At 43.3% G+C, this 21,625-nt stretch overlaps 1 protein-coding gene across 2 annotated transcripts in view; it reads right to left on the bottom strand.

Annotated features, from left to right (window-relative positions):
• The window catches only part of LDHD (lactate dehydrogenase D), a 668,169-nt gene that overhangs the window by 276,885 nt on the left and 369,659 nt on the right, over positions 1-21,625 (bottom strand). The window lies entirely within an intron of this gene.

Raw genomic sequence — 21,625 nt, forward strand, 5'->3', positions numbered from 1 at the left:
ATTATGTGTGTAGTGAAACCAGTGATCTGCTGGATCATTATTATGTGTGTAGTGACACCAGTGATCTGCTGGCTCATTATTATGCGTGTAGTGACACCAGAGATCTGGTGGATCATTATTATGCGTGTGGTGACACCAGTGATCTGCTGGCTCATTATTATGCGTGTAGTGACACCAGTGATCTGCTGGCTAATTATTATGTGTGTAGTGACACCAGTATCTTCTGGTTCATTATTACGCGTGTAGTGACACCAGTGATCTGCTGGCTCAATATTATGTGTGTAGTGATACCAGTGATCTGCTGGCTCATTATTAAGTGTGTAGTGACACCAGTGATCTGCTGGCTCTTTATTAAGTGTGTAGTGACACCAGTGATCTGCTGGCTCATTATTAAGTGTGTAGTAACACCAGTGATCTGCTGGCTCATTATTATGTGCGTAGTGACACCAGTGATCTGCTGGCTCATTATTATGCGTTTTGTGACACCAGTGACCTGCTGGCTCATTATTATGCGTGTACTGACACCAGTGATCTGCTGGCTCATTATTATGTGTGTAGTGACACCAGTGATCTGCTGGATCATTATTATGCGTGTAGTGACACCAGTGATCTGCTGGATCAATATTATGCGTGTAGTGACACCAGTGATCTGCTGGATCATTATTATGCGTGTAGTGACACCAGTGATCTGCTGGCTCATTATTATGCGTGTAGTGACACCAGTGATCTGCTGGCTCATTATTATGTGTGTAGTGACACCAGTGATCTGCTGGCTCATTATTAAGTGTGTAGTGACACTAGTGATCTGCTGGCTCATTATTATGCGTGTAATGACACCAGTGATCTTCTGGCTCATTATTATGCGTGTAGTGACACTAATGATCTGCTGGCTCATTATTATCGTGTAGTGACACCATGTATCTGCTGGCTCATTATTATGTGTGTAGTGACACTAGTGATCTGCTGGCTCATTATTATGCGTGTAGTGACACCAGTGATCTGCTGGCTCATTATTATGCGTGTAATGACACTAGTGATCTGCTGGCTCATTATTATGCGTGTAGTGACACCAGTGATCTGCTGGCTCATTATTATGTGTGTAGTGACACCAGTGATCTGCTGGTTCATTATTATGCGTGTAGTGACACCAGTGATCTGCTGGTTCATTATTATGTGTGTAGTGATACCAGTGATCTGCTGGCTCATTATTAAGTGTGTAGTGACACCAGTGATCTGCTGGCTCTTTATTAAGTGTGTAGTGACACCAGTGATCTGCTGGCTCATTATTAAGTGTGTAGTAACACCAGTGATCTGCTGGCTCATTATTATGTGTGTAGTGACACCAGTGATCTGCTGGCTCATTATTATGCGTTTAGTGACACCAGTGATCTGCTGGCTCATTATTATGCGTGTACTGACACCAGTGATCTGCTGGCTCATTATTATGCGTTTAGTGACACCAGTGATATTCTGGCTCACTATTATGCGTGTAGTGACACCAGTGATCTACTGGTTCATTATTATGCGTGTAGTGACACCATTGATCTGCTGGCTTATTATTATGCGTGTAATGACAACAGTGATCTGCTGGCTCATTATTATGCATTTAGTGACACCAGTGATCATCTGGCTCGTTATTATGTGTGTAGTGAAACCAGTGATCTGCTGGATCATTATTATGTGTGTAGTGACACCAGTGATCTGCTGGCTCATTATTATGCGTGTAGTGACACCAGAGATCTGGTGGATCATTATTATGCGTGTGGTGACACCAGTGATCTGCTGGCTCATTATTATGCGTGTAGTGACACCAGTGATCTGCTGGCTAATTATTATGTGTGTAGTGACACTAGTGATCTGCTGGCTCATTATTATGTGTGTAGTGACACCAGTGATCTGCTGGCTCATTATTAAGTGTGTAGTGACACCAGTGATCTGCTGGCTCATTATTAAGTGTGTAGTGACACCAGTGATCTTCTGGCTCATTATTATGTGTGTAGTGACACCAGTGATCTGCTGGCTCATTATTATGTGTGTAGTGACACCAGTGATCTGCTGGCTCTTTATTAAGTGTGTAGTGACACCAGTGATCTGCTGGATCATTATTATGCGTGTAGTGACACCAGTGATCTGCTGGATCATTATTATGCGTGTAGTGACACCAGTGATCTGCTGGATCATTATTATGCGTGTAGTGACACCAGTGATCTGCTGGATCATTATTATGCGTGTAGTGACACCAGTGATCTGCTGGCTCATTATTATGCGTGTAGTGACACCAGTGATCTGCTGGCTCATTATTATGTGTGTAGTGACACCAGTGATCTGCTGGCTCATTATTAAGTGTGTAGTGACACTAGTGATCTGCTGGCTCATTATTATGCGTGTAGTGACACCAGTGATCTGCTGGCTCATTATTATGCGTGTAGTGACACTAATGATCTGCTGGCTCATTATTATCCGTGTAGTGACACCAGTGATCTGCTGGCTCATTATTATGTGTGTAGTGACACTAGTGATCTGCTGGCTCATTATTATGCGTGTAGTGACACCAGTGATCTGCTGGCTCATTATTTTGCGTGTAATGACACCAGTGATCTGCTGGCTCATTATTATGCGTGTAGTGACACCAGTGATCTGCTGGCTAATTATTATGTGTGTAGTGACACCAGTATCTGCTGGTTCATTATTACGCGTGTAGTGACACCAGTGATCTGCTGGCTCAATATTATGTGTGTAGTGATACCAGTGATCTGCTGGCTCATTATTAAGTGTGTAGTGACACCAGTGATCTGCTGGCTCTTTATTAAGTGTGTAGTGACACCAGTGATCTGCTGGCTCATTATTAAGTGTGTAGTAACACCAGTGATCTGCTGGCTCATTATTATGTGCGTAGTGACACCAGTGATCTGCTGGCTCATTATTATGCGTTTTGTGACACCAGTGACCTGCTGGCTCATTATTATGCGTGTACTGACACCAGTGATCTGCTGGCTCATTATTATGTGTGTAGTGACACCAGTGATCTGCTGGATCATTATTATGCGTGTAGTGACACCAGTGATCTGCTGGATCAATATTATGCGTGTAGTGACACCAGTGATCTGCTGGATCATTATTATGCGTGTAGTGACACCAGTGATCTGCTGGCTCATTATTATGCGTGTAGTGACACCAGTGATCTGCTGGCTCATTATTATGTGTGTAGTGACACCAGTGATCTGCTGGCTCATTATTAAGTGTGTAGTGACACTAGTGATCTGCTGGCTCATTATTATGCGTGTAATGACACCAGTGATCTGCTGGCTCATTATTATGCGTGTAGTGACACTAATGATCTGCTGGCTCATTATTATCGTGTAGTGACACCATGTATCTGCTGGCTCATTATTATGTGTGTAGTGACACTAGTGATCTGCTGGCTCATTATTATGCGTGTAGTGACACCAGTGATCTGCTGGCTCATTATTATGCGTGTAATGACACTAGTGATCTGCTGGCTCATTATTATGCGTGTAGTGACACCAGTGATCTGCTGGCTCATTATTATGTGTGTAGTGACACCAGTGATCTGCTGGTTCATTATTATGCGTGTAGTGACACCAGTGATCTGCTGGTTCATTATTATGTGTGTAGTGATACCAGTGATCTGCTGGCTCATTATTAAGTGTGTAGTGACACCAGTGATCTGCTGGCTCTTTATTAAGTGTGTAGTGACACCAGTGATCTGCTGGCTCATTATTAAGTGTGTAGTAACACCAGTGATCTGCTGGCTCATTATTATGTGTGTAGTGACACCTGTGATCTGCTGGCTCATTATTATGCGTTTAGTGACACCAGTGATCTGCTGGCTCATTATTATGCGTGTACTGACACCAGTGATCTGCTGGCTCATTATTATGCGTTTAGTGACACCAGTGATATTCTGGCTCACTATTATGCGTGTAGTGACACCAGTGATCTACTGGTTCATTATTATGCGTGTAGTGACACCATTGATCTGCTGGCTTATTATTATGCGTGTAATGACAACAGTGATCTGCTGGCTCATTATTATGCATTTAGTGACACCAGTGATCATCTGGCTCGTTATTATGTGTGTAGTGAAACCAGTGATCTGCTGGATCATTATTATGTGTGTAGTGACACCAGTGATCTGCTGGCTCATTATTATGCGTGTAGTGACACCAGAGATCTGGTGGATCATTATTATGCGTGTGGTGACACCAGTGATCTGCTGGCTCATTATTATGCGTGTAGTGACACCAGTGATCTGCTGGCTAATTATTATGTGTGTAGTGACACTAGTGATCTGCTGGCTCATTATTATGTGTGTAGTGACACCAGTGATCTGCTGGCTCATTATTAAGTGTGTAGTGACACCAGTGATCTGCTGGCTCATTATTAAGTGTGTAGTGACACCAGTGATCTTCTGGCTCATTATTATGTGTGTAGTGACACCAGTGATCTGCTGGCTCATTATTATGTGTGTAGTGACACCAGTGATCTGCTGGCTCTTTATTAAGTGTGTAGTGACACCAGTGATCTGCTGGATCATTATTATGCGTGTAGTGACACCAGTGATCTGCTGGATCATTATTATGAGTGTGGTGACACCAGTGATCTGCTGGATCATTATTATGCGTGTAGTGACACCAGTGATCTGCTGGCTCATTATTATGCGTGTAGTGACACCAGTGATCTGCTGGCTCATTATTATGTGTGTAGTGACACCAGTGATCTGCTGGCTCATTATTAAGTGTGTAGTGACACCAGTGATCTGCTGGCTCATTATTATGCGTGTAGTGACACCAGTGATCTGCTGGCTCATTATTATGCGTGTAGTGACACTAATGATCTGCTGGCTCATTATTATCCGTGTAGTGACACCAGTGATCTGCTGGCTAATTATTATGTGTGTAGTGACACCAGTGATCTGCTGGTTCATTATTATGCGTGTAGTGACACCAGTGATCTGCTGGCTCATTATTATGTGTGTAGTGATACCAGTGATCTGCTGGCTCATTATTATGCGTGTAGTGACACCAGTGATCTGCTGGCTCATTATTATGCGTGTAATGACACTAGTGATCTGCTGGCTCATTATTATGCGTGTAGTGACACCAGTGATCTGCTGGCTCATTATTATGTGTGTAGTGACACCAGTGATCTGCTGGTTCATTATTATCCGTTTAGTGACACCAGTGATCTGCTGGCTCATTATTATGTGCGTAGTGACACCAGTGATCTGCTGGCTCATTATTATGCGTTTAGTGACACCAGTGATCTGCTGGCTCATTATTATGCGTGTACTGACACCAGTGATCTGCTGGCTCATTATTATGCGTTTAGTGACACCAGTGATATTCTGGCTCACTATTATGCGTGTAGTGACACCAGTGATCTACTGGTTCATTATTATGCGTGTAGTGACACCAGTGATCTGCTGGCTCATTATTATGCGTGTAATGACAACAGTGATCTGCTGGCTCATTATTATGCATTTAGTGACACCAGTGATCATCTGGCTCGTTATTATGTGTGTAGTGAAACCAGAGATCTGCTGGATCATTATTATGTGTGTAGTGACACCAGTGATCTGCTGGCTCATTATTATGCGTGTAGTGACACCAGAGATCTGCTGGATCATTGTTATGCGTGTGGTGACACCAGTGATCTGCTGGCTCATTATTATGCGTGTAGTGACACCAGTGATCTGCTGGCTAATTATTATGTGTGTAGTGACACTAGTGATCTGCTGGCTCATTATTATGTGTGTAGTGACACCAGTGATCTGCTAGCTCATTATTAAGTGTGTAGTGACACCAGTGATCTGCTGGCTCATTATTGTGTAGGGACTCCAGTGATCTGCTGGGTCATTATTTTGCGTGTAGTGACACCAGTGATCTGCTGGCTCATTATTATGCGTGTAGTGACACCAGTGATCTGCTGGCTCATTATTATGTGTGTAGTGACACCAGTGATCTGCTGGCTCATTATTATGTGTGTAGTGACACCAGTGATCTGCTGGATCATTATTATGTGAGTAATGACACCAGTGATCTGCTGGCTCATTATTATGTGTGTAGTGACACCAGTGATCTGCTGGATCATTATTATTCGTGTAGTGACACCAGTGATCTGCTGGCTCATTATTATGCGTGTAGTGACACCAGTGATCTGCTGGCTAATTATTATGTGTGTAGTGACACTAGTGATCTGCTGGCTCATTATTATGTGTGTAGTGACACCAGTGATCTGCTGGCTCATTATTAAGTGTGTAGTGACACCAGTGATCTGCTGGCTCATTATTATGCGTGTAGTGACATCAGTGATCTTCTGGCTCATTATTATGTGTGTAGTGACACCAGTGATTTGATGGCTCATTATTATGTGTGTAGTGACACCAGAGACTTGCTGGCTCATTATTATGCGTGTAGTGACACCAGTGATCTGCTGGCTCATTACTAAGTGTGTAGTGACACCATTTATCTTCTGGCTCATTATTATGTGTGTAGTGACACCAGTGATCTGCGGGCTCATTACTAAGTGTGTAGTGACACCAGTGATCTGCTGGCTCATTATTATGTGTGTAGTGACATCAGTGATCTGCTGGCTCATTACTAAGTGTGTAGTGACACCAGTGATCTGCTGGCTCATTATTATGTGTGTAGTGACACCAGTGATCTTCTGGCTCATTATTATGTGTGTAGTGACACCAGTGATCTGCTGGCTCATTATTATGTGTGTAGTGACACCAGTGATCTGCTGGCTCTTTATTAAGTGTGTAGTGACACCAGTGATCTGCTGGCTCATTTTTATGCGTGTAGTGACACCAGTGAACTGCTGGCTCATTATTAAGCGTGTAGTGACACCAGTGATCTGCTGGCTCATTATTATGCGTTTAGTGACACCAGTGATCTTCTGGTTCATTATTATGCGTGTAGTGACACCAGTGATCTTCTGGCTCATTATTATGCGTGTAGTGACACCAGTGAAATTCTGGCTCATTAATATGCGTGTAGTGACACCAGTGATCTGCTAGCTCTTTATTATGTGTGTAGTGACACCAGTGATCTGCTGGCTCATTATTATGCGTGTTTTGTCACCATTGATTTTCTGGCTCATTATTATGCGTGTAGTGACCCCACTGATCTGCTGGATCATTATTATGCGTTTAGTGACACCAGTGATCTCCTGGCTCATTATTATGCGTTTAGTGACACCAGTGATCTGCTGGCTCATTTTTATGCGTGTAGTGACACCAGTGATCTGCTGGTTCATTATTATGCGTGTAGTGACACCAGTGATCTTCTGGCTTATTATTATGTGTGTAGTGACACCAGTGATCTGCTGGCTCATTATTATGTGTGTAGTGACACCAGTGATCTTCTGGCTCATTATTATGAGTGTAGTGACACCAGTGATCTGCTGGCTCATTATTATGTGTGTAGTGACACCAGTGATCTGCTGGCTCATTATTATGTGTGTAGTGACACCAGTGATCTGCTCGCTCATTATTATGCGTGTAGTGACACCAGTGATCTGCTGGCTCATTATTATGCGTGTAGTGACACCAATGATCTGCTGGCTCATTATTATGCGTGTAGTGACACCAGTGATCTGCTGGCTCATTATTAAGTGTGTAGTGACACTAGTGATCTGCTGGCTCATTATTATGCGTGTAGTGACACCAGTGATCTGCTGGCTCATTATTATGCGTGTAGTGACACTAATGATCTGCTGGCTCATTATTATACGTGTAGTGACACCAGTGATCTGCTGGCTCATTATTATGCATGTAGTGACACCAGTGATCTGCTGGCTCATTATTATGCGTGTAGTGACACCAGTGATCTGCTGGCTCATTATTAAGTGTGTAGTGACACCAGTGATCTGCTGGCTCATTATTAGGTGTGTGGTACTGGTGACACCAGTGATCTGCTGGCTCATTAGTATGTGTGTAGTGACACCAGTGATCTGCTGGCTCATTATTATGTGTGTAGTGACACCAGTGATCTGCTGGATCATTATTATGCGTGTAGTGACACCAGTGATCTGCTGGATCATTATTATGCGTGTAGTGACACCAGTGATCTGCTGGCTCATTATTATGCGTGTAGTGACACCAGTGATCTGCTGGCTCATTATTATGCGTGTAGTGACACCAGTGATCTGCTGGCTCATTATTATGTGTGTAGTGACACCAGTGATCTGCTGGCTCATTATTAAGTGTGTAGTGACACTAGTGATCTGCTGGCTCATTATTATGCGTGTAGTGACACCAGTGATCTGCTGGCTCATTATTATGCGTGTAGTGACACTAATGATCTGCTGGCTCATTATTATCGTGTAGTGACACCATGTATCTGCTGGCTCATTATTATGTGTGTAGTGACACTAGTGATCTGCTGGCTCATTATTATGCGTGTAGTGACACCAGTGATCTGCTGGCTCATTATTATGCGTGTAATGACACTAGTGATCTGCTGGCTCATTATTATGCGTGTAGTGACACCAGTGATCTGCTGGCTCATTATTATGTGTGTAGTGACACCAGTGATCTGCTGGTTCATTATTATGCGTGTAGTGACACCAGTGATCTGCTGGTTCATTATTATGTGTGTAGTGATACCAGTGATCTGCTGGCTCATTATTAAGTGTGTAGTGACACCAGTGATCTGCTGGCTCTTTATTAAGTGTGTAGTGACACCAGTGATCTGCTGGCTCATTATTAAGTGTGTAGTAACACCAGTGATCTGCTGGCTCATTATTATGTGTGTAGTGACACCAGTGATCTGCTGGCTCATTATTATGCGTTTAGTGACACCAGTGATCTGCTGGCTCATTATTATGCGTGTACTGACACCAGTGATCTGCTGGCTCATTATTATGCGTTTAGTGACACCAGTGATATTCTGGCTCACTATTATGCGTGTAGTGACACCAGTGATCTACTGGTTCATTATTATGCGTGTAGTGACACCAGTGATCTGCTGGCTTATTATTATGCGTGTAATGACAACAGTGATCTGCTGGCTCATTATTATGCATTTAGTGACACCAGTGATCATCTGGCTCGTTATGTGTGTAGTGAAACCAGTGATCTGCTGGATCATTATTATGTGTGTAGTGACACCAGTGATCTGCTGGCTCATTATTATGCGTGTAGTGACACCAGAGATCTGGTGGATCATTATTATGCGTGTGGTGACACCAGTGATCTGCTGGCTCATTATTATGCGTGTAGTGACACCAGTGATCTGCTGGCTAATTATTATGTGTGTAGTGACACTAGTGATCTGCTGGCTCATTATTATGTGTGTAGTGACACCAGTGATCTGCTGGCTCATTATTAAGTGTGTAGTGACACCAGTGATCTGCTGGCTCATTATTAAGTGTGTAGTGACACCAGTGATCTGCTGGCTCATTATTGTGTAGGGACTCCAGTGATCTGCTGGCTCATTATTTTGCGTGTAGTGACACCAGTGATCTGCTGGCTCATTATTATGCGTGTAGTGACACCAGTGATCTGCAGGCTCATTATTATGTGTGTAGTGACACCAGTTATCTGCTGGCTCATTATTATGTGTGTAGTGACACCAGTGATCTGCTGGCTCATTATTATGTGTGTAGTGACACCAGTGATCTGCTGGATCATTATTATGTGAGTCATGACACCAGTGATCTGCTGGCTCATTATTATGTGTGTAGTGACACCAGTGATCTGCTGGATCATTATTATGCGTGTAGTGACACTAATGATCTGCTGGCTCATTATTATGCATGTAGTGACACCAGTGATCTGCTGGCTAATTATTATGTGTGTAGTGACACTAGTGATCTGCTGGCTCATTATTATGTGTGTAGTGACACCAGTGATCTGCTGGCTCATTATTAAGTGTGTAGTGACACCAGTGATCTGCTGGCTCATTATTATGCGTGCAGTGACACCAGTGATCTTCTGGCTCATTATTATGTGTGTAGTGACACCAGTGATCTGCTGGTTCATTATTATGCGTGTAGTGACACCAGTGATCTGCTGGCTCATTATTATGCGTGTAGTGATACCAGTGATCTGCTGGCTCATTATTATGCGTGTAGAGACACCAGTGATCTTCTGGCTCATTATTATGTGTGTAGTGACACCAGTGATTTGCTGGCTCATTATTATGTGTGTAGTGACACCAGTGATTTGCTGGCTCGTTATTATGTGTGTAGTGACTCCAGTGATTTGCTGGCTCATTATTATGCGTGTAGTGACACCAGTGATCTGCTGGCTCATTACTAAGTGTGTAGTGACACCACTGATCTTCTGGCTCATTATTATGTGTGTAGTGACACCAGTGATCTGCTGGCTCATTACTAAGTGTGTAGTGACACCAGTGATCTGCTGGCTCATTATTATGTGTGTAGTGACATCAGTGATCTGCTGGCTCATTACTAAGTGTGTAGTGACACCAGTGATCTGCTGGCTCATTATTATGTGTGTAGTGACACCAGTGATCTTCTGGCTCATTATTATGTGTGTAGTGACACCAGTGATCTGCTGGTTCATTATTATGTGTGTAGTGACACCAGTGATCTGCTGGCTCATTATTATGTGTGTAGTGACACCAGTGATCTGCTGGCTCTTTATTAAGTGTGTAGTGACACCAGTGATCTGCTGGCTCATTTTTATGCGTGTAGTGACACCAGTGAACTGCTGGCTCATTATTAAGCGTGTAGTGACACCAGTGATCTGCTGGCTCATTATTATGCGTTTAGTGACACCAGTGATCTTCTGGTTCATTATTATGCATGTAGTGACACCAGTTATCTGCTGGTTCATTATTATGTGTGTAGTGACACCAGTGATCTTCTGGCTCATTAATATGCGTGTAGTGACACCAGTGATCTGCTAGCTCTTTATTAAGTGTGTAGTGACACCAGTGATCTGCTGGCTCATTATTATGCGTGTTTTGACACCATTGATTTTCTGGCTCATTATTATGCGTGTAGTGACCCCACTGATCTGCTGGATCATTATTATGCGTTTAGTGACACCAGTGATCTCCTGGCTCATTATTATGCGTTTAGTGACACCAGTGATCTGCTGGCTCATTTTTATGCGTGTAGTGACACCAGTGATCTGCTGGTTCATTATTATGCGTGTAGTGACACCAGTGATCTTCTGGCTCATTATTATGTGTGTAGTGACACCAGTGATCTGCTGGCTCATTATTATGTGTGTAGTGACACCAGTGATCTTCTGGCTCATTATTATGTGTGTAGTGACACCAGTGATCTGCTGGCTCATTATTATGTGTGTAGTGACACCAGTGATCTGCTGGCTCATTATTATGTGTGTAGTGACACCAGTGATCTGCTCGCTCATTATTATGCGTGTAGTGACACCAGTGATCTGCTGGATCTTTATTATGCGTGTAGTGACACCAGTGATCTGCTGGCTCATTATTATGCGTGTAGTGACACCAATGATCTGCTGGCTCATTATTATGTGTGTAGTGACACCAGTGATCTGCTGGCTCATTATTAAGTGTGTAGTGACACTAGTGATCTGCTGGCTCATTATTATACGTGTAGTGACACCAGTGATCTGCTGGCTCATTATTATGCGTGTAGTGACACCAGTGATCTTCTGGCTCATTATTATGCGTGTAGTGACACCAGTGATCTTCTGGCTCATTAATATGCGTGTAGTGACACCAGTGATCTGCTAGCTCTTTATTAAGTGTGTAGTGACACCAGTGATCTGCTGGCTCATTATTATGCGTGTTTTGACACCATTGATTTTCTGGCTCATTATTATGCGTGTAGTGACCCCACTGATCTGCTGGATAATTATTATGCGTTTAGTGACACCAGTGATCTCCTGGCTCATTATTATGTGTTTAGTGACACCAGTGATCTGCTGGCTCATTTTTATGCGTGTAGTGACACCAGTGATCTGCTGGTTCATTATTATGCGTGTAGTGACACCAGTGATCTTCTGGCTCATTATTATGTGTGTAGTGACACCAGTGATCTGTGACACCAGTGATCTTCTGGCTCATTATTATGTGTGTAGTGACACCAGTGATCTGCTGGCTCATTATTATGTGTGTAGTGACACCAGTGATCTGCACGCTCATTATTATGCGTGTAGTGACACCAGTGATCTGCTGGATCATTATTATGCGTGTAGTGACACCAGTGATCTGCTGGCTCATTATTATGCGTGTAGTGACACCAATGATCTGCTGGCTCATTATTATGTGTGTAGTGACACTAGTGATCTGCTGGCTCATTATTATGCGTGTAGAGACACCAGTGATCTACTGGCTCATTATTATGCGTGTAGTGAAACTAATGATCTGCTGGCTCATTATTATCCGTGTAGTGACACCAGTGATCTGCTGGCTCATTATTATGTGTGTAGTGACACTAGTGATCTGCTGGCTCATTATTATGCGTGTAGTGACACCAGTGATCTGCTGGCTCATTATTATGCGTGTAGTGACACCAGTGATCTGCTGGCTCATTATTATGCGTTTAGTGACACCAGTGATCTGCTGGCTCATTATTATGTGTGTAGTGACACCAGTGATCTGCTGGTTCATTATTATGCATGTAGTGACACCAGTGATCTGCTGGCTCATTATTATGTGTGTAGTGATACCAGTGATCTGCTGGCTCATCATTAAGTGTGTAGTGACACCAGTGATCTGCTGGCTCTTTATTAAGTGTGTAGTGACACCAGTGATCTGCTGGCTCATTATTAAGTGTGTAGTAACACCAGTGATCTGCTGGCTCATTATTATGTGAGGAGTGACACCAGTGATCTGCTGGCTCATTATTATGCGTTTATTATTATGCGTTTAGTGACACCAGTGATCTTCTGGCTCATTATTATGTGTGTACTGACACCAGTGATCTGGTGGCTCATTATTATGTGTGTAGTGACACCAGTGATCTGCTGGCTCATTATTATGCGTGTAGTGACACCAGTGATCTGCTGGCTCATTATTATGCGTGTAGTGACACCAGTGATCTGCTGGCTCATTATTATGCGTTTAGTGACACCAGTGATATTCTGGCTCACTATTAGGCGCATAGTGACACCAGTGATCTACTGGTTCATTATTATGCGTGTAGTGACACCAGTGATCTGCTGGCTCATTATTATGCGTGTAGTGACAACATTGATCTGCTGGCTCATTATTATGCATTTAGTGACACCAGTGATCATCTGGCTCATTATTATGTGTGTAGTGACACCAGTGATCTGCTGGATCATTATTATGTGTGTAGTGACACCAGTGATCTGCTGGCTCATTATTATGTGTGTAGTGACACCAGAGATCTGCTGGATCATTATTATGCGTGTGGTGACACCAGTGATCTGCTGGCTCATTATTATGTGTGTAGTGACACTAGTGATCTGCTGGCTCATTATTATGTGTGTAGTGACACCAGTGATCTGCTGGCTCATTATTAAGTGTGTAGTGACACCAGTGATCTGCTGGCTCATTATTGTGTAGGGACACCAGTGATCTGCTGGCTCATTATTTTACGTGTAGTGACACCAGTGATCTGCTGGCTCATTATTATGTGTGTAGTGACACCAGTGATCTGCTGGCTCATTATTATGTGTGTAGTGACACCAGTGATCTGCTGGCTCATTATTATGTGTTTAGTGACACCAGTGATCTGCTGGATCATTATTATGTGAGTAGTGACACCAGTGATCTGCTGGCTCATTATTATGTGTGGTGACACCAGTGATCTCCTGGCTCATTATTATGTGTGTAGTGACACTAGTGATCTGCTGGCTCATTATTATGTGTGTAGTGACACCAGTGATCTGCTGGATCACTATTAAGTGTGTAGTGACACCACTGATCTGCTGGCTCATTATTGTGTTGAGACACCAGTGATCTGCTGGCTCTTTATTAAGTGTGTAGAGACACCAGTGATCTGCTGGTTCATTATTATCCGTGTAGTGACACCAGTGATCTGCTGGCTCATTATTATGCGTGTAGTGACACCAGTGATCTGCTGGCTCATTATTATGCGTGTAGTGACACCAGTGTTCTGCTGGCTCATTATTATGCGTTTAGTGACACCGGTGATCTTCTGGCTCATTATTATGCGTTTAGTGACACCGGTGATCTTCTGGCTAATTATTATGCGTGTAGTGACACCAGTGATCTGCTGGCTCATTATTATGCGTGTAGTGACACCAGTGATCTGCTGGCTCATTATTATGCGTGTAGTGACACCAGTGATCTGCTGGCTCATTATTATGCGTTTAGTGACACCATGTATCTGCTGGCTCATTATTATGTGTGTAGTGACACTAGTGATCTGCTGGCTCATTATTATGCGTGTAGTGACACCAGTGATCTGCTGGCTCATTATTATGCGTGTAATGACACTAGTGATCTGCTGGCTCATTATTATGCGTGTAGTGACACCAGTGATCTGCTGGCTCATTATTATGTGTGTAGTGACACCAGTGATCTGCTGGTTCATTATTATGCGTGTAGTGACACCAGTGATCTGCTGGTTCATTATTATGTGTGTAGTGATACCAGTGATCTGCTGGCTCATTATTAAGTGTGTAGTGACACCAGTGATCTGCTGGCTCTTTATTAAGTGTGTAGTGACACCAGTGATCTGCTGGCTCATTATTAAGTGTGTAGTAACACCAGTGATCTGCTGGCTCATTATTATGTGTGTAGTGACACCTGTGATCTGCTGGCTCATTATTATGCGTTTAGTGACACCAGTGATCTGCTGGCTCATTATTATGCGTGTACTGACACCAGTGATCTGCTGGCTCATTATTATGCGTTTAGTGACACCAGTGATATTCTGGCTCACTATTATGCGTGTAGTGACACCAGTGATCTACTGGTTCATTATTATGCGTGTAGTGACACCATTGATCTGCTGGCTTATTATTATGCGTGTAATGACAACAGTGATCTGCTGGCTCATTATTATGCATTTAGTGACACCAGTGATCATCTGGCTCGTTATTATGTGTGTAGTGAAACCAGTGATCTGCTGGATCATTATTATGTGTGTAGTGACACCAGTGATCTGCTGGCTCATTATTATGCGTGTAGTGACACCAGAGATCTGGTGGATCATTATTATGCGTGTGGTGACACCAGTGATCTGCTGGCTCATTATTATGCGTGTAGTGACACCAGTGATCTGCTGGCTAATTATTATGTGTGTAGTGACACTAGTGATCTGCTGGCTCATTATTATGTGTGTAGTGACACCAGTGATCTGCTGGCTCATTATTAAGTGTGTAGTGACACCAGTGATCTGCTGGCTCATTATTAAGTGTGTAGTGACACCAGTGATCTTCTGGCTCATTATTATGTGTGTAGTGACACCAGTGATCTGCTGGCTCATTATTATGTGTGTAGTGACACCAGTGATCTGCTGGCTCTTTATTAAGTGTGTAGTGACACCAGTGATCTGCTGGATCATTATTATGCGTGTAGTGACACCAGTGATCTGCTGGATCATTATTATGAGTGTGGTGACACCAGTGATCTGCTGGATCATTATTATGCGTGTAGTGACACCAGTGATCTGCTGGCTCATTATTATGCGTGTAGTGACACCAGTGATCTGCTGGCTCATTATTATGTGTGTAGTGACACCAGTGATCTGCTGGCTCATTATTAAGTGTGTAGTGACACCAGTGATCTGCTGGCTCATTATTATGCGTGTAGTGACACCAGTGATCTGCTGGCTCATTATTATGCGTGTAGTGACACTAATGATCTGCTGGCTCATTATTATCCGTGTAGTGACACCAGTGATCTGCTGGCTAATTATTATGTGTGTAGTGACACCAGTGATCTGCTGGTTCATTATTATGCGTGTAGTGACACCAGTGATCTGCTGGCTCATTATTATGTGTGTAGTGATACCAGTGATCTGCTGGCTCATTATTATGCGTGTAGTGACACCAGTGATCTGCTGGCTCATTATTATGCGTGTAATGACACTAGTGATCTGCTGGCTCATTATTATGCGTGTAGTGACACCAGTGATCTGCTGGCTCATTATTATGTGTGTAGTGACACCAGTGATCTGCTGGTTCATTATTATCCGTTTAGTGACACCAGTGATCTGCTGGCTCATTATTATGTGCGTAGTGACACCAGTGATCTGCTGGCTCATTATTATGCGTTTAGTGACACCAGTGATCTGCTGGCTCATTATTATGCGTGTACTGACACCAGTGATCTGCTGGCTCATTATTATGCGTTTAGTGACACCAGTGATATTCTGGCTCACTATTATGCGTGTAGTGACACCAGTGATCTACTGGTTCATTATTATGCGTGTAGTGACACCAGTGATCTGCTGGCTCATTATTATGCGTGTAATGACAACAGTGATCTGCTGGCTCATTATTATGCATTTAGTGACACCAGTGATCATCTGGCTCGTTATTATGTGTGTAGTGAAACCAGAGATCTGCTGGATCATTATTATGTGTGTAGTGACACCAGTGATCTGCTGGCTCATTATTATGCGTGTAGTGACACCAGAGATCTGCTGGATCATTGTTATGCGTGTGGTGACACCAGTGATCTGCTGGCTCATTATTATGCGTGTAGTGACACCAGTGATCTGCTGGCTAATTATTATGTGTGTAGTGACACTAGTGATCTGCTGGCTCATTATTATGTGTGTAGTGACACCAGTGATCTGCTAGCTCATTATTAAGTGTGTAGTGACACCAGTGATCTGCTGGCTCATTATTGTGTAGGGACTCCAGTGATCTGCTGGGTCATTATTTTGCGTGTAGTGACACCAGTGATCTGCTGGCTCATTATTATGCGTGTAGTGACACCAGTGATCTGCTGGCTCATTATTATGTGTGTAGTGACACCAGTGATCTGCTGGCTCATTATTATGTGTGTAGTGACACCAGTGATCTGCTGGATCATTATTATGTGAGTAATGACACCAGTGATCTGCTGGCTCATTATTATGTGTGTAGTGACACCAGTGATCTGCTGGATCATTATTATTCGTGTAGTGACACCAGTGATCTGCTGGCTCATTATTATGCGTGTAGTGACACCAGTGATCTGCTGGCTAATTATTATGTGTGTAGTGACACTAGTGATCTGCTGGCTCATTATTATGTGTGTAGTGACACCAGTGATCTGCTGGCTCATTATTAAGTGTGTAGTGACACCAGTGATCTGCTGGCTCATTATTATGCGTGTAGTGACATCAGTGATCTTCTGGCTCATTATTATGTGTGTAGTGACACCAGTGATTTGATGGCTCATTATTATGTGTGTAGTGACACCAGAGACTTGCTGGCTCATTATTATGCGTGTAGTGACACCAGTGATCTGCTGGCTCATTACTAAGTGTGTAGTGACACCATTTATCTTCTGGCTCATTATTATGTGTGTAGTGACACCAGTGATCTGCGGGCTCATTACTAAGTGTGTAGTGACACCAGTGATCTGCTGGCTCATTATTATGTGTGTAGTGACATCAGTGATCTGCTGGCTCATTACTAAGTGTGTAGTGACACCAGTGATCTGCTGGCTCATTATTATGTGTGTAGTGACACCAGTGATCTTCTGGCTCATTATTATGTGTGTAGTGACACCAGTGATCTGCTGGCTCATTATTATGTGTGTAGTGACACCAGTGATCTGCTGGCTCTTTATTAAGTGTGTAGTGACACCAGTGATCTGCTGGCTCATTTTTATGCGTGTAGTGACACCAGTGAACTGCTGGCTCATTATTAAGCGTGTAGTGACACCAGTGATCTGCTGGCTCATTATTATGCGTTTAGTGACACCAGTGATCTTCTGGTTCATTATTATGCGTGTAGTGACACCAGTGATCTTCTGGCTCATTATTATGCGTGTAGTGACACCAGTGAAATTCTGGCTCATTAATATGCGTGTAGTGACACCAGTGATCTGCTAGCTCTTTATTATGTGTGTAGTGACACCAGTGATCTGCTGGCTCATTATTATGCGTGTTTTGTCACCATTGATTTTCTGGCTCATTATTATGCGTGTAGTGACCCCACTGATCTGCTGGATCATTATTATGCGTTTAGTGACACCAGTGATCTCCTGGCTCATTATTATGCGTTTAGTGACACCAGTGATCTGCTGGCTCATTTTTATGCGTGTAGTGACACCAGTGATCTGCTGGTTCATTATTATGCGTGTAGTGACACCAGTGATCTTCTGGCTTATTATTATGTGTGTAGTGACACCAGTGATCTGCTGGCTCATTATTATGTGTGTAGTGACACCAGTGATCTTCTGGCTCATTATTATGTGTGTAGTGACACCAGTGATCTGCTGGCTCATTATTATGTGTGTAGTGACACCAGTGATCTGCTGGCTCATTATTATGTGTGTAGTGACACCAGTGATCTGCTCGCTCATTATTATGCGTGTAGTGACACCAGTGATCTGCTGGCTCATTATTATGCGTGTAGTGACACCAATGATCTGCTGGCTCATTATTATGCGTGTAGTGACACCAGTGATCTGCTGGCTCATTATTAAGTGTGTAGTGACACTAGTGATCTGCTGGCTCATTATTATGCGTGTAGTGACACCAGTGATCTGCTGGCTCATTATTATGCGTGTAGTGACACTAATGATCTGCTGGCTCATTATTATACGTGTAGTGACACCAGTGATCTGCTGGCTCATTATTATGCATGTAGTGACACCAGTGATCTGCTGGCTCATTATTATGCGTGTAGTGACACCAGTGATCTGCTGGCTCATTATTAAGTGTGTAGTGACACCAGTGATCTGCTGGCTCATTATTAGGTGTGTGGTACTGGTGACACCAGTGATCTGCTGGCTCATTAGTATGTGTGTAGTGACACCAGTGATCTGCTGGCTCATTATTATGTGTGTAGTGACACCAGTGATCTGCTGGATCATTATTATGCGTGTAGTGACACCAGTGATCTGCTGGATCATTATTATGCGTGTAGTGACACCAGTGATCTGCTGGCTCATTATTATGCGTGTAGTGACACCAGTGATCTGCTGGCTCATTATTATGCGTGTAGTGACACCAGTGATCTGCTGGCTCATTATTATGTGTGTAGTGACACCAGTGATCTGCTGGCTCATTATTAAGTGTGTAGTGACACTAGTGATCTGCTGGCTCATTATTATGCGTGTAGTGACACCAGTGATCTGCTGGCTCATTATTATGCGTGTAGTGACACTAATGATCTGCTGGCTCATTATTATCGTGTAGTGACACCATGTATCTGCTGGCTCATTATTATGTGTGTAGTGACACTAGTGATCTGCTGGCTCATTATTATGCGTGTAGTGACACCAGTGATCTGCTGGCTCATTATTATGCGTGTAATGACACTAGTGATCTGCTGGCTCATTATTATGCGTGTAGTGACACCAGTGATCTGCTGGCTCATTATTATGTGTGTAGTGACACCAGTGATCTGCTGGTTCATTATTATGCGTGTAGTGACACCAGTGATCTGCTGGTTCATTATTATGTGTGTAGTGATACCAGTGATCTGCTGGCTCATTATTAAGTGTGTAGTGACACCAGTGATCTGCTGGCTCTTTATTAAGTGTGTAGTGACACCAGTGATCTGCTGGCTCATTATTAAGTGTGTAGTAACACCAGTGATCTGCTGGCTCATTATTATGTGTGTAGTGACACCAGTGATCTGCTGGCTCATTATTATGCGTTTAGTGACACCAGTGATCTGCTGGCTCATTATTATGCGTGTACTGACACCAGTGATCTGCTGGCTCATTATTATGCGTTTAGTGACACCAGTGATATTCTGGCTCACTATTATGCGTGTAGTGACACCAGTGATCTACTGGTTCATTATTATGCGTGTAGTGACACCAGTGATCTGCTGGCTTATTATTATGCGTGTAATGACAACAGTGATCTGCTGGCTCATTATTATGCATTTAGTGACACCAGTGATCATCTGGCTCGTTATGTGTGTAGTGAAACCAGTGATCTGCTGGATCATTATTATGTGTGTAGTGACACCAGTGATCTGCTGGCTCATTATTATGCGTGTAGTGACACCAGAGATCTGGTGGATCATTATTATGCGTGTGGTGACACCAGTGATCTGCTGGCTCATTATTATGCGTGTAGTGACACCAGTGATCTGCTGGCTAATTATTATGTGTGTAGTGACACTAGTGATCTGCTGGCTCATTATTATGTGTGTAGTGACACCAGTGATCTGCTGGCTCATTATTAAGTGTGTAGTGACACCAGTGATCTGCTGGCTCATTATTAAGTGTGTAGTGACACCAGTGATCTGCTGGCTCATTATTGTGTAGGGACTCCAGTGATCTGCTGGCTCATTATTTTGCGTGTAGTGACACCAGTGATCTGCTGGCTCATTATTATGCGTGTAGTGACACCAGTGATCTGCAGGCTCATTATTATGTGTGTAGTGACACCAGTTATCTGCTGGCTCATTATTATGTGTGTAGTGACACCAGTGATCTGCTGGCTCATTATTATGTGTGTAGTGACACCAGTGATCTGCTGGATCATTATTATGTGAGTCATGACACCAGTGATCTGCTGGCTCATTATTATGTGTGTAGTGACACCAGTGATCTGCTGGATCATTATTATGCGTGTAGTGACACTAATGATCTGCTGGCTCATTATTATGCATGTAGTGACACCAGTGATCTGCTGGCTAATTATTATGTGTGTAGTGACACTAGTGATCTGCTGGCTCATTATTATGTGTGTAGTGACACCAGTGATCTGCTGGCTCATTATTAAGTGTGTAGTGACACCAGTGATCTGCTGGCTCATTATTATGCGTGCAGTGACACCAGTGATCTTCTGGCTCATTATTATGTGTGTAGTGACACCAGTGATCTGCTGGTTCATTATTATGCGTGTAGTGACACCAGTGATCTGCTGGCTCATTATTATGCGTGTAGTGATACCAGTGATCTGCTGGCTCATTATTATGCGTGTAGAGACACCAGTGATCTTCTGGCTCATTATTATGTGTGTAGTGACACCAGTGATTTGCTGGCTCATTATTATGTGTGTAGTGACACCAGTGATTTGCTGGCTCGTTATTATGTGTGTAGTGACTCCAGTGATTTGCTGGCTCATTATTATGCGTGTAGTGACACCAGTGATCTGCTGGCTCATTACTAAGTGTGTAGTGACACCACTGATCTTCTGGCTCATTATTATGTGTGTAGTGACACCAGTGATCTGCTGGCTCATTACTAAGTGTGTAGTGACACCAGTGATCTGCTGGCTCATTATTATGTGTGTAGTGACATCAGTGATCTGCTGGCTCATTACTAAGTGTGTAGTGACACCAGTGATCTGCTGGCTCATTATTATGTGTGTAGTGACACCAGTGATCTTCTGGCTCATTATTATGTGTGTAGTGACACCAGTGATCTGCTGGTTCATTATTATGTGTGTAGTGACACCAGTGATCTGCTGGCTCATTATTATGTGTGTAGTGACACCAGTGATCTGCTGGCTCTTTATTAAGTGTGTAGTGACACCAGTGATCTGCTGGCTCATTTTTATGCGTGTAGTG

Source organism: Taudactylus pleione, unplaced genomic scaffold (genome assembly GCF_031769625.1).
Source record: "Taudactylus pleione unplaced genomic scaffold, aTauple2 ptg000461l, whole genome shotgun sequence".
Lineage (NCBI taxonomy): Eukaryota > Metazoa > Chordata > Amphibia > Anura > Myobatrachidae > Taudactylus > Taudactylus pleione.